General features: G+C 44.0%; 1 protein-coding gene across 3 annotated transcripts in view; it reads right to left on the reverse strand.

The window, feature by feature from the left end:
* LOC140593697 (forkhead box protein N3) overlaps positions 1–14292 on the reverse strand; it is a 248655-nt gene that overhangs the window by 126864 nt on the left and 107499 nt on the right. For 2 of the 3 annotated variants that reach the window (XM_072745586.1, XM_072745583.1), the window contains exon 2: positions 9538–9656. The gene's annotated coding sequence lies outside the window, so the exon portion shown is untranslated. The remainder of the gene's footprint in view (positions 1–9537; positions 9657–14292) is intronic. The other variant, XM_072745584.1, reaches the window with a different exon arrangement.

A 14292-nucleotide genomic window follows, 5' to 3' on the forward strand; every position in this document is an offset into this window, starting at 1 on the left:
CAGATGTCAGGTGGGGGGCTGGCCACATGGGCATTCCTTTGTTGACTTTATTTTCCCTGTTGAATCCAGAGTTTTAAAATACAGTTCCTTGAATATCACTATGGGTTGACACCCACCAAAGTCAGGTTCTCATGCCTCCAAAGGCATATTTCAAGTCATCATTTTATTTAATATATAAAACGTGAGAAAAGTTGGAGTACTCTCCTACACTAAAAAATCCACAAACTCAGTTTTTCTATAGTAAGATGTATCAAAACATATGTCCTACACAGTTGCAGTGCAATCTAGGAACGTCGGCTAAGCTGTGACCATAAAATCTTCCCATTTCTAAAGAATAGGCCCCACAGACACAGATTCTAAGTGAAGCCACCAAGTCAATCACTTTGGGTCAATATATCATTCCAGCCATCAATACCTTTCCACTTTTAAATCAGTACCAATTCAGTCATTTTAGTGAGCAAGATAACTATGCCATGATCTTATTTCTGGGGTTGTTAAAATAACCAGATGAGAGTCACTGCTGGTAAATCAATAAAATGCTTGGAAATAAAGATGCGAGAAACTTATGGCCAATCAATTGGATGTCAGGGCCAAAGGACCTACCTACTACCTATATCCCCAGCCCAAGCCTTACAATACTTAAATTCTGATTTCCCAAGGTGCCCAGGGCTGGTCTCTAAGTACATTGATGTATGTGTCACAGAACCACTTGGATCTAATAGTCAATTAAATTATTAATGAAAGACCTATACAAATAAAAGCATCATGCTCTTTTATGTAGTAATAATTACTATTGTAAGCAATGCAAATTGAATAATAAGAATCATCAGGACAGTTCAGTGATAAGCTAACAATTTTCAGCAATCAAGCCAAACATCTCTGCTCGGGCTGTTTAAGAAAATAAATAGCAGCTTGTTGACATTTTTGTTCAGTTAAGTGCATATATATCCAGAGGCTACTTATGTGTCCCAGATAGAAGAGCTAAAAAAGGAGAGACTGAATGATAGAGAAGTGGGACCAGTTACGATGGTAGTAACTTAGATATTTCAACAGCTTCAGAAAACAGTGAATCCTAGAATGTGTCCCATGACGTAATTTATTTACACACACACACACACACACATATTTACATATACGTCTGCATTACATGAATATACAGATATGCACAACAATAGATTCTTGTAACTGCAACCTTTCAGTTACATCCACAGGAGGAATAAAGTTAAAAGCCATGATAAAAATAGCTCCATCACTGTTTCAAAGCATTTATCAAGCCCATAACTACCTAACCCACAGCCACACGTCTGGAAAAGAGCAGGTCATTTCTTTAGCGGCGCCCGAGCGAACCCTCTAGAAATCACATAGTCCTTGAACAGAGCTTAGCATTGCCCAAATCTCTGCCAGTTCACCCCAGGCTGATTCAGGAGAGAGGGGATCCATTCACCAGATCAAACTAATCACAGGTAAAGGCTATTAGACTCTATTTGGGGAATAATTTGGACCTTCTGGTAGCTACTACAACCCATCTCCTGCTTCTTTTTGCTCACCTGGAGACTATGTATTATATGTGAGGGAATGCTATCCTCTGGTATTTAGGGAAGAGCAGGCAACGGCAGTGAGGTCATCACAGCTTCTGGCAGGAATAAAGTCATACTGGAGAGCGTGCTTCCCCGCCGGCTGTCAGGTAGGTTCAACTCACCAACACACCTACTAGGCTTGGAGTGTCAGTGGTTAAAAGTCCACCTGCTCAGAGGCCATGTGCTTGGGCCTGGGGATGGCATTATGGCCTTTACAAAAGTGGGTTCCCCTCCTTTATTATGAGCTGTTACATTAATAAGGCCAATCTGGGTGCCACTGTCTTTCAAGGGGTACCAGCTTCAGGACAGCTCTTCTTTGGACTCCACAGGAGATGCCCCTGGTCTGAGTTTCAATTGTTCTTTTGGGGCTAATTCTATCTTATTAAACTCTAAAAGCTCTGTCTTTTGCTATGTTGCTACCACCACTGATGGAGCTTCCAAGCTTTAAGAATAGATAAGAGTTTGGGCCCAAACGACTCGATCCCTTGTCAACACCCAAGTATTCATTTTGGGAGTGCACATGCACATGCCAGAGTAAGAATAAAATAACTGTGGACACATACACACATCCAAGTGTGAGGAAACAGCTAGCACACTATAGCATGTTCCTTGGAAAGTAACGGCTCACCCTCTGCCCTCTGCTGAGATGGGGTCGACCAGACTTCACCAGGAGATAGACGTGTGACTGGGGATTCTTAATTCAGAGTGCTATGGGCAGATGCCTACTCATCTTTTCAAATGCTTTTTTTCTCCTCCTTAAATCAGAAAGAAAGACTTAATTGCTGGCATGTCTCTCACACTTGCTAATCTCCTCTCTAATAAGAAGGATAAGCCACAGGCTGGGGCCTCCTGTAAACAGTAGTGGGAGCCAGCAAGGAAAGTAGGGAGAGAGGTGAGAATAGCACCAAAGAGAAGCAAGAGAGCTCAAGTCAGGGAGGTTCCCAGATCGTGATTTTGCACCACAATAAGATTTCAAAAATAGTTTTGGGGACGAGCGTAGGTTGCCAACTTTTTATTTTGCCAAGTAAGGATACTGAACTCACTCTGTTGAGCTTATTTATCTCTTTGCCTCGGACCGGGGAAAAGTTCATCTTTGAAGGCTTATTTATTTATTTGTCTGCCCCCTGCCCCATCCCCACCATTAGACCATGGGCTCTAGGGGGGCACCTTAAGCATTCCCTCTGCCTTCCGCCCGGTGTCTAGGAACCACTGAAATAGACCAGAGCGGATCCGGAATCTGAGAATTATTACTTACTTTCTCATTTCGTCTGAGAAGGTTTCACATTTCCTTATCTTCCTTCAGAGAATTTCTGTGAAACACCTTCTCTAAGGTGATATAACTACGTAGCCATCTCAAAAAAAAGTCAACACATTTTACATTGGATTCATTTCAACCCTTTGATAAGAAGGTAGTATATATGCTTCTAATGGAAATGAATTCTAACAAAAGGGTGTATTCACACTTTCGGCCTTAGGGCCTGCCCTACGATGGCCAAGAACACATGTGCAAATAATGTGAATGGCTTCTTCTGCAGGCAGAAAGAGCAGAAGGAGCAAATGACCGAAGACTTTCCATCCATTTATCTTGACATAAACCTACTCTACAGCCAGCCAAGATGACTGTTCTAAAGGGAACCAACTTGCAGAGTCTGGACCAGAACCAGGGCTTTCAGCAACAGCTAAGGATTTAGATCAGCTTAATTCCTGAATTCTTGGAAGACAAACACCATCTATACTAATGTGGCCTGCACAGTGTCTACATTGAAAGAAAAAAAAAAAAAAAAAACCAAAACCAAAAACCCTCCCTTATCCTTTGAGACCGAATGCTGTATCTGGCCTCGCCATCCCTCGAAAACAGTTTACAAAGGGCCTTCGACATTAGGCGCCATTTATTGAATGCACAAATGAATGGACTCCCATGTTTACCTTGTTATCTTCTCATACGCGGAAACAACTGACTTAGAAATCTTTTAGATGAATTTTCATTTAAATGAAAGATGGATTTTAATCTTATCTCCAATTGTCGGCCAGGACCGTACATTCTCAAGCAATAACAATTAGAATCATTTTAAGAGCTACCGTAAAATGAGTGTTTCCTATCTGCCAAGCACTGTGCCCAGTATTTTATAAAAATTATTTTATTTCATTCTCATGCCGTCTCTACCAGGTAGATACCATTATTCCCATTGCACAGTGGGGGAAATGGAGACTCAGGAACCTTACATTATTTTCAAGGAATCCACAGCTCAGAAATCACATCCAAAGCCATTCAGCCAGGAAGAGCAAAGACTGGAATCCAGAACCGTGGCCCTCACATCCATTGCTTGGCCCTGGGAATCTTGGGCCGCTTCACCGAAACCAATCCTACCACCAGCCATCGCCTCTGAGGTAATGTACTTTAACTGGTGCTGCTGAAACCCCAGGACATCCCCTCTTTCCTTGAAGTCAGGGTTATTTTCACTCTGTTTGGAAGTCCTGTTCAGGCTTTGTGCCTCTCTCCCCCAGAAGCTCTAACTTCAGCCCTCAGGCCTTGGCCACACTAACAGCTAATGGCCTGATTACAAAATCATTCTGTCCAATTAGACAAACCCATTTCTCTCAGGGTAGTTGGTGCAATTCAAAAATGGCTTATGAGAGAACCAAACTTGTTTTCATTAAACCAAGCTCTCCAGAATTCATAAATCTCTTTCATCTGCTTTCATCTGTGGTAACAACAGGACCAGCATTAGTGTGGAGGCTACCCGGCCACCCCCACCCTGTGATGTCTTGCTTCGTGACCTTGCTTTGCGACTTCTGTGGCTCTAAGTTTCCCTACAGAGAGAATACAAACTCTTGTTACCTCTCTCACAAAAATGATTGCAATAACCAAGGGGAGATGATAGTAAAAACACTTGGAGGGGAAAAAAGAAATAAATGCCTTCTAAAAGTAAGGTGCTAATATCATACCTTTTCCAAATGATACAGGTTATGGCAAATTACACTGGGCACTTAGGAGGCCAGAACATAGCTCCAGAAACTCTCACTCTGTTACATATATGGGGATTTCTATTTAATTAAAAATTTCTGGAAAACACCTAGGGCCATTATCAAAGATACTAACTGGGCAGCCAATACGAAAATTCCCTGTAGGTCTGTGAATCAGTCCTTGGGAGGGTTTTTGTTTTGTTTATTAACATTTGGGCCCCATTTATGACTCAAGCATAACTCTCCTTGGTATTAAAGTAACTGGGAGTGGAGATTAATTGCCCAATTTTTAATTACATTTGGCCTCTTTATACCCCATGTTGTAAGCACCCTGCCTATGAGGACACCATGGGAACAAGTGATCTGTCATCGGCTATTCTGAAAGAGCTATGGTATCTGCAGAGTTTATGATCACTAAAATAAAGGGTTGTAGCCTTCTAAGAATCTAATGCCCACACACTCTTTGTGTGACTTTAAAAATGGCTTAAATAATGGGAGCATCATTGGAAAATATGTTGAACTGTGTTTGTTGACTATTTACACAGCCTCTAACCTGTCCAGTTATCTCTGCTTGCCAAGGCGTCAGACTCCATTTTGAACACGAATTTCTTTTTCCCTTTCTAGAGTCTCTCATTTTCTCCATTGTATTCATTCAGAGGAAAAAAAGACCTCATAAATGTCATTTCATATTCCAAGCAATTTGCTATAGGCAACTACACCATTACTTTGTACAAATAAATTTACATAAATCATTATTAGAATGTTTTATCTTAGCAACATTATTTGGTTCCCAGAGCACAAATTAAATGCATGCTTAAAGCAGAATATTTTAAAGTTATTCCTATATTGTTTATGAGACAGGATTAGAAATTTCCATCTAATTTTTCTTTCATAATGGAATTCCTTTAGTTTTCTTTGTATGTTTTGAAACGACATGTATCATTTTCTGGGGGGTTTCTTGAAGCAAGCAATGCAATAGATGACTCTGCCACATTTGGTTCATTTTTCAGAAACTCTTCCCTTTGATTCCATGGGTTCAGTTCTGAACACTGATTAGGAAGGCCAGAAACTGGGGAAATTAATACCATCTCATGAATAAATGGGTTGTTGTTTGATATCATTCTGTAAGCAAACTGGTCGTTGGTGTGGTTCAGCTTTTTTTTTTTTTTTCAACAAACAAATTTGTAAATAAACTCCCTGAAAACAGAGCTCAGGTCCTCCTAGCAATTGGTGTTGGGAAGGAGCCTGTTTGAATCAACTGCATTGCATATGGCAAGTCTTCACTGGTTAGAGTTCTCCTCCACCCTAGATTTCAAAATAAAACCTTTCTCCCTGTGTCAGATGTAGTGCCCAGTATTAACAAAAGCTGTGCTTGTTGATGCCAGGGTAGTGGGGGCGGGGGGAAGGGACTCACGGGTCCTGCTACTTCCTGGCTGGCTCTGGAGAAATCACCTAGTGAGTCCATGTCTCATCTTCTCTACAAGGCCTGAAAGAGCCAGTCTCACCACTCAGGCCTTTAGCCCTCTACCAGTATGTGGCCTGGGCACAGTTCCCAAGCCAGTGTCAAGAAAGTGGGGTCCCACGCTGTCCAGGGCACAGTCCCCGAGAAGGGAAAATGAAGCAGTCCCATGGAAGACTTAAGAGCAGGATAGACCTGGATTCAAGGCAAACCTTTCTTCTTCGGCTACCTCAGCTTAAGTGAGATTATGTGTACCTACTTTGCAAGTTGGTTTTGGAGATTAAATGAAACAAGGCAGGCAGGCAAAAGCTTAGAACAGTATGACTCAGAAAAGGCTCCTAAGCAGTAGCTAACATTAATCTTGAAGGACGACCAGTGGAGTCAAGCTGGGGTGATCATTTAATTTGTTGTCTATGCTAGGATATTTCTGGGTGTGAAGGGGAAGACTATATGATAATTACATTAGGTCAACTGGCAAATGCTAGGACGGTCTGAGGCATACTGGGGCGTAGGCAACTATCCTGACCCTAGTCTATCAGCATTCAACACCTTCCATAGAAATCAGGTAATGATTATATCTTACAAAATTCACAACTCATTCTACCACTTAAGGCTCTTTCATACATTGCATCTGACCCTTTCATAAACTATATGAAAAAACATAGAGCTGGGTTAATTATCTTTTAATGATGAGCAAAGAAAAAGCATAGGGTTTCCCACAATGACCCAGTGTTGCAAGGCCAGAAGGTACCCCAAGCACCCGCATACTCCTCCCTATTTTCCAGCCTCCTGGCAACACGATGGGATCATGTGACTAACGCTGGCCAATGGACTATGGATGTGAAATTGCTCTGAGTCGCTTCTGGTCTAAAGCACTTGAGAGAGGGTGTGTGTTTTCAATTCTTCTTTTCACATGCTAGAGCAATCAGGAAGTCACATGTTGAGATGTCGGTGTCACAAGAGGGAGGAGGCCTGGAGCCTCAAAACTGGATGCGGGACAGCCACTCTGGTGCAATCCAATGCTGGCTGAGTGAGAGATAAACGTCTAAGCCTGAGATGTGGGGAGTACATTTTACTCTGATATACCACAGCCTGCCCTGGCTCAGCTAGTTGGTAGGAGTAAGATCCCGCATCTCCAACTTTGACCACAGTTTGCACTCAACAATATCACAAAACCCCACCAGACTGGGAAAGTACTGCCAAGGTTAAATGGCATGACTTACTACTCCTAATAAGTCTTCAATGTTTGCTTGATTTAAAACAAAATATGTATTTGGTTAAAGTAAGATAGCTCAGGGGTGCCTGGGTGGCTCAGGTAGGTAAGCACCCAACTCTTGGTTTTGGTTCAGGTCATGATCTTACAGGTTGTGAGATGGAGCCCTGTGGGGCTCCTCTGATCAGCGGGGAGTCTGCTTGAGGATTCTTGAGGACTCTCTCCTCTCCTATGCAAATTTTACTCATCTTTCATTCCATCTTATTTTCCTCATGGGGCAAAATATTCTGCACCTCAAATTTTCAAACATTTGTGTCACACAATTGCCTGGGCAACTTGCTAGGATGACAACCCCCCCACCCCACAAAAGGTCTGAAAGTAAATATAATTTTTGACGCATCTTTTCAACTCTGCTCTTGTGCAAAAACTGTCATAGACAATCCGCAAATCAACAGGACTATGTTCCAGTATAACTTTTTTCAGGGACACCGCAATCTGAATTCCATTTGATTTTCATGCAACACAAAATATCCTACTTTGAATTTTTCCCAACCATTTAAAAGTGTAGAAACCACTCTCAGCCTGTCCAAGGCACACAAAACAAGCAGCAGGCCACACCTGACTGATGGGCGCTGACTGATCCCTGGACTAGCCTCAGAAGACAAAGGCCCACAATTAGGCAATGGCTTTAGTGGGAGGAGAACACAAAGACTTATTCTAGTACTTCTGCTTCCTGGTGGCTGGCGATCCAGGGCTCCGATTCCAGGAAGGCCTTAGCTCCTAGGTCAGCAAAGCAGGAGCACCGGAATCTGCCAGTGGATCACAGCCAGGACAGGCCTGACAGGATGGGCAGGAGTCTGGGCAGGCAACTCTCAGTAGCATCTTTAAGACCCAAGGCAGCAAAAGCCACCACTGCTTTATCCAAAAGCAGCAGTGGAAAAGAGGTCGGCATGGGCATGATTTGCTGGGCTATCCCAGAATTAATCAGCGCATTTGGCTCCCCATCCCTGACTGTGGGCCCAGCTCCAGCCCCAGGACCCTCACTGAATTCTGGCTTCCAGAACTCTCAGCATCGACTTACAAACTCATGTTCTTGGCTTCTGCCTCCTACCCTTCAACTTCCCGACTCTGAATCGCGCCTTGTGAATCACCGAGCTACTGACCTCACACGGCCTCTGGTTTATCCCTGAGGCCTTGTCAAGCCACACCTGCCAAGCAGAGCTTGGGGGGGGGGGGGTGCAGCGCAGGTGTGTAAGAGAAGAGTAAATAATCAGGTAGACAGGCAAAGGCCAGACGTGGATAAACCCGAAGAAGTAGAAAGGCCAGCTTGGTAGCAACCAAGCCAGGGGCGGGATGACAGTGACCACGGTCCCTTCATGAAGAAAGCTGCCAACCAAGCAAGGTGCCTCTGTAGCAGGGCACTTCCCCAGGGAAACCTTCAGGCACCCAGGCTCTGAGGGGGAAACTGGCTCTGGCTGGGGCAGGGCATTAGGGTCTTCTGAACCCCATCTGCTCCACACACTTAGGGCTCTCACTGCCCAGGCTCCCAGTGGGCTCATTTCCACCATCTTATCCAGGCACCATGTTGCTCTTCTTTCCTCCACCCAGCCAAAACAACCACAGCAAAAAAAAAAAAAAAAATGGGGGCCTCCCCCACCCCCAGAGGCCCTCTCTCTTCCACAAATTCTTCCCTAATTATTTCAATCCCAATCCTCAAAGTCTCTCAATTCCCTAAACCAGAGAGCTACCATTAATTAGTACACAGCCCTGGCCCTAAGCTGACCACCACCATCTGCCATTTCCTTGAGTCATGAATTTTTGGGTAAGCCGTGACTCTATAAGGACAGATCTGCGTCTTATATATATTTTTTTGATTCCCATCTGCCCCAAGAACATATAACAGACACTCAGAAATACTTACTGAATTCAATCAAAAGGTACAAGATTAGAAAGATTAATATAAATCAAGGAACACATGGTATTATGGGAAAGAAACTGATTTAGAGGAACTACGATAGAAGGTAGTTTCTAGATGACAATTCCCAGCAGTGTTTCTCTTGCTTTGTGTGTCTAGGACACACACCAAAATTTTAAATAAAGATGTGATTGAATGTTTTCATTATCTTAATGCCTAAATTGGATTGACCACATTGTCAGTCTGATCAGCTGCATAAATTAATCATTAAGAAGATTGGGGAGGATACCAATTGATGAAGAAAACAATCAATTTTGCATTTGCATTTAAATACAGCTTTGGTATTTCACTTATTTGGTGCAATCTCCCCCGAGGTGCAGGTGAGCAGGGGAAGACAGAGCCTGGGTACCTGAGTCGGAATGGGTCCAGGAAGCCGAGGTCAGCATTGCTCCAGTCACAGACAGGACAGACAGGCCTCCATCATCACAAGAATGCTGGTCTTCTAAGAGATGATGCTTCTAGTGACTGCTGGAGAAGAAGAGAAGGGAGTCAGGATTAGAGCAGAGGAGGAGAGAGGACCCTCTCAAACACAATGGATGTCATCTCTGGCCTGACTCTAAAAGATGTAAGACTTAAGGGGAAAAAAAAAAAATCAATTGCAACAGTTACCTCTTATTTCTTGGAAAGTGATCAAATCACTGGGTCTTTCAGGATGGAGTGTTCTTGAAACTGCCTTGTGGGGCTTAAAAGGACCCAGAAATTTGAAAATACATGCCACTGATATGAGACTATCTTATTTTACTACAATGGTCATTGTGACATTTACGAGATTATTTTACTTCTCTACACCTGGCACAGAAACACTTGTCTATATAAAGGAACAACATCAGAGCACCAGCAAGCATTCAAGGCCGGCACTCCAACACGTGGACCAGCCTTGATCCACTGGGCGGACCAGGTAAACGGGCCGCAAGGCAATGATGCTCTCTTCTGTTATCGAATAAAATTACTCTGGCTCTACTCCTTTTCTTTTTTTTTTTTTAAGATTTTATTTATTTATTCATGAAAGATAGGCAAAGACACAGGCAGAGGGAGAAGCAGGCTCCCTATGGGGAGCCCGATGCGGGTCATACCCTGAGCCGAAGGCAGAAGCTCAACCGCTGAGCCACCCAGGAGTCCCTCTGGCTCTACTCCCGAGGTAAAAGATCCCATCAATCCCACTAAATGTTTAGGCTACCAATTACTGGGCCACCATTCACCAATAATCTTACAAAATAGGAAAGCTGGTACAGGAGATAGGTTGCGCAATAATTTCTGATGGAAGATATTTTCTTAGCCTACGCCTTGGAGAAGACAAATTAATAGACTCTCTCATGAAAAGAATGATGTTATCTTATGAACTTCGGCATGGAGAACACTAGGAAATAAATTCAGTAGATCGCTGATTCTCAAACTATGGTCCCTGAAACAGCAGCAGAACATCCCCTGAGAGTTGTTCGAAAGACAAATTGTTGGGCCCCACTCAAGATCTACTGAATCTGAATATTTGGAGGTGGGGCCCAGCAATCTGTTTTAACAAGACTTCCAAGTCATTCTTAGAAGCCTTTGATTATTAATTTATCCACCCATTCAAAGACACTTGTTCTGTAGTTGTCAAATAAAACTATGCTACTCTACTGTATGTTAACCCTTTTTTTTTTTTTTAAAGATTTTATTTATTCATTCATGATAGACCTAGAGAGAGAGAGAGAGAGGCAGAGATGCAGGCTCCATGCCAGGAGCCCGACACATGGATCAAGGATCAAGCCCTGGGCCAAAGGCAGGCGCTAAACTGCTGAGCCACCCAGGGATCTCCTGTGTTAACCTTTAATAACAGGCAAAGCATTAAACTAAGGATTGTAGAGGGACAAAGAGCCAGAAAGAGAGAGGATGACCAAATCCCTGCCTTAAGTATATCGTCCTTGGTGCACATGAGTGGTTTGGTAGGTTAAGCGCCCGACTTTTGATTTTGGCTCAGGTCCTAATCTCAGGAGGTCATGAAATCGAGTCCCACCTAGGGCTCCATGCTCAGCATGGGGTCTGCTTGAGATTTTCTCTCTTCCTCGGCCACTCCCCTTGCTTGTGCACGCTCCTCTCATTCTCTCTAATAAATAAATTGATCTTTAAAAAAAAAAAAGAAAAGGAAATGTATCATCCACTATGGGAGATAAGACACATATGCAGACAACTATAGGCAGTGTGACTTCCTCTAATAAACAGCTGGTTTCTGAGGAGATGTTTTTTTCTGTTTGGGGTGGAGAAAGCAGGTAAGGAATTGCATCAAGACAGTCACAATAATAATGGGCCTTGAGATCTGGACAGAATTTTGACAGGTGGGAACATGGAAAAGCTGAAGCAAAGGCCCAGAAGTGAGGAAGTGTGAGAGGCCAGGCAGGTACATGGCACAACCAGGTCTGGCTGATACGTGAGAAACCTGAAGGCATTCTGGGTGAGACAAGGTGGCTTCCAAGTACAGACAGGTAAATGCTAGGGGCCTGCGGCTTCTCTTTCTTGTGTGAAGACCATCCCGTGGCACCTACTGCATCTGTTTAGAAATTTATGTCTGATAAACTCGATGACTCAAAGATTTCTGAAGCCAGTTTGCTTTTCTGTACTTTTTTTTTCTCCCCACTACACTTTCTAGAAGGGTGCACTTCCACTGCTTCAAGAATTAACTGCTGCAGTTCTGCCCGGGAGGAAGACACAAAAGAAAATTTTAAAGTAGGCCCAAGAATCTAGATGTCACGGTAGCCTCGGGCCATTCTGCAAAGGGGCAAAATGTTACCATACCTAAAAAGCCCCTGAAGACATCTGTGGTTTTAGTTTTATAAAAATAATTCATGTGGATGGCGGTGTGCCCTAATCACAGGAAAAAAAGTGAAGCCCCACAGTAGGGAGAGGAAAGAAAGGGGCAAAGGGATCAAGAGCTACAGATTTCCAGTTACAACGTAAATAAGTCATGGGGATGAAATGCGCAACATGGTGACTACAGTTCACCAGTAGACAATACTGCATAATTGAAAGTCGCTAAGGGAATAGGTCTTAAAAGGTCTCATCAGAAGAAACAAAATTTTGTGTAACTGTGGAAGGTGAGGGATACTAACTAGACTTACACTGTGGTGATCATTTCACAATGTACACAAATATTGGATCACTCTGTTGTACATCTGAAGCTAATAGACTGTTATATGTCAATTATACCTCAATTTAAACAAATTAAGACACGTCGGGAGGAAAAACGTTAAACCAGCACTCGACATCTCCGATGAGAGAAGGAAAAAACCCTCTGCACAACCAAAAAGATATGGCTTTTGCCTCTAGAAACCTGGCATAAATAGAATGTGTTAGTTCCTGATGCTGCTGGGCGAATGACCAGATATAGAAACGTCCTGACATCACACAAGATTGTGGCAGAATTGGAAAAGGACTGGGAAGGGGCTTGGAATCGGCGATATCTGGTTGCTCATCCCAGTTCTGCCATTTAAGCCATGTGAGTCATTGGGAGTAAGGGACTTAACCCTCCAAACCTCAGTTTCCCACTGATTGAGAATTAGAGGCCGACTTGCCCCACCTTCACTGAGACTAAAGAAGAAAAGACACCCGAAGTTGCTATGACAATTCAAAGTGCAATGCTACTGTACGGTACAGAATTATCCAGCCCATCGAGACGTTTGGTACGAATTAATACTTACTGTATTGGCCTTTGAAAGTATAAAAGCAAAATGTTCCCTATGCCCTTGAGACTCACCTTTTAAATAGCTGCAGAAGCAGCAAGCCTAAGGAGCGAATTGGCATCCACCAAACCCTCCTCCCAAGAAACATTTCAAGGCAAATTTTTTTTTTTACTCGTAATTTTTTTTTTTTTAAATTTTATTCCTTCGACCACGATAGAGCATCCAGTTATCTTTCAGCAAGCTCCTGGTGAGCACAACTCAGTCTCCGGCAACACTGACATATATGATGGCGATAATTTATCATCTCTGTAGGAGTTTAGTCCCAGATGGACCATTTACTAATTTATTTCCATATGTAACTGGCAGAGAGATTAATCAGGCTTCCAACTTGGAAACCCGAATTGCGCTTTATTCCCTTCCCAGGCCAGCTCTGGACAAGAGGAAGTAGACGTTTACACAGAAAGCCAGGAGTTCCTCTGAAAAAGCTTGTGGGCTTCAGATGCAGGGCTTTAAACACGCACGCACGCACACACGCACACGCACACACACGCACACACACAGCTTGCTCCTTATGTCAACTTGGCGGGCTGGCTCTTTCCTTAGGTACTCATGGGCACCCCAGAGGGGCAGGGCCTGACAGGGCTACGGCAGAAGGCGGCTTAGAGACCCAATGCCAATCAGCTCCAGCTGCAGCCACGTTCCCCGCCCCGCCCTGTGTGCAAGCTCCGGGGTCTCGTGTTTCCGAAACTGAAGAGATCTTCTTGCCACGGGGCTGCGCCCAGCTGGCCCGGCTCTGCGGTGCCCAGGCCCTGGAAAGTATGTGCTTTCTTTTTTCCACTCTTTTTAAGGCTCTGAACCTGACCGAGTTCAGCAGCTGCCGTGTCCTCAGGGAGGCGATGGCTAATGAATTGTCAGCGCTGCTCCTGGGGCCCCGGAGTTAAAAACCTCAAGCCCACTTTTGTTTTTCATTCTATCCCAGCGGTATCAGCCCTGGGCAAGGAGTGGGTAACAGGACTGCCGACCCAGGATGGTGCTTAAAGAGGGAAAGCCAGCCGATCTTAACACAGGGCAGAAAGCTCGAGCTGACTGGTGATGTCTTAAGTGAAACCCAAGGCCACGGCCAGGAAGGGTCCGTAGATGGGACCATGTAGAGAGATTAGCGGCCAGATCCGCATGCCCGGGTCGCTAACCAACCATGTGGCTCTGGAAAAGGCCCTCACAGGTCAGACTCACAGTTCTCTCCTCTGTAATATGAGTTCAGTTCCTTAAGGTTCCTTCTGGCTGTAAAATCTTGTGATTCTCGAAATATGAAAACAGAAATCAGCCATTCACTTGGTTTCTGTGTTTAGAGGATGCCCAACAGCCAGAAGTTTGGAAGCATCTGAAAGAGGCTGAACTGGTCTGGATGCCTGGTGCTGTGACAGACGCAGCCTTAGGAGCCTCAGGATCCC

The sequence above is a fragment of the Vulpes vulpes genome, unplaced genomic scaffold (genome assembly GCF_048418805.1).
Source record: "Vulpes vulpes isolate BD-2025 unplaced genomic scaffold, VulVul3 u000000644, whole genome shotgun sequence".
Classification (NCBI taxonomy): Eukaryota; Metazoa; Chordata; class Mammalia; order Carnivora; family Canidae; genus Vulpes; species Vulpes vulpes.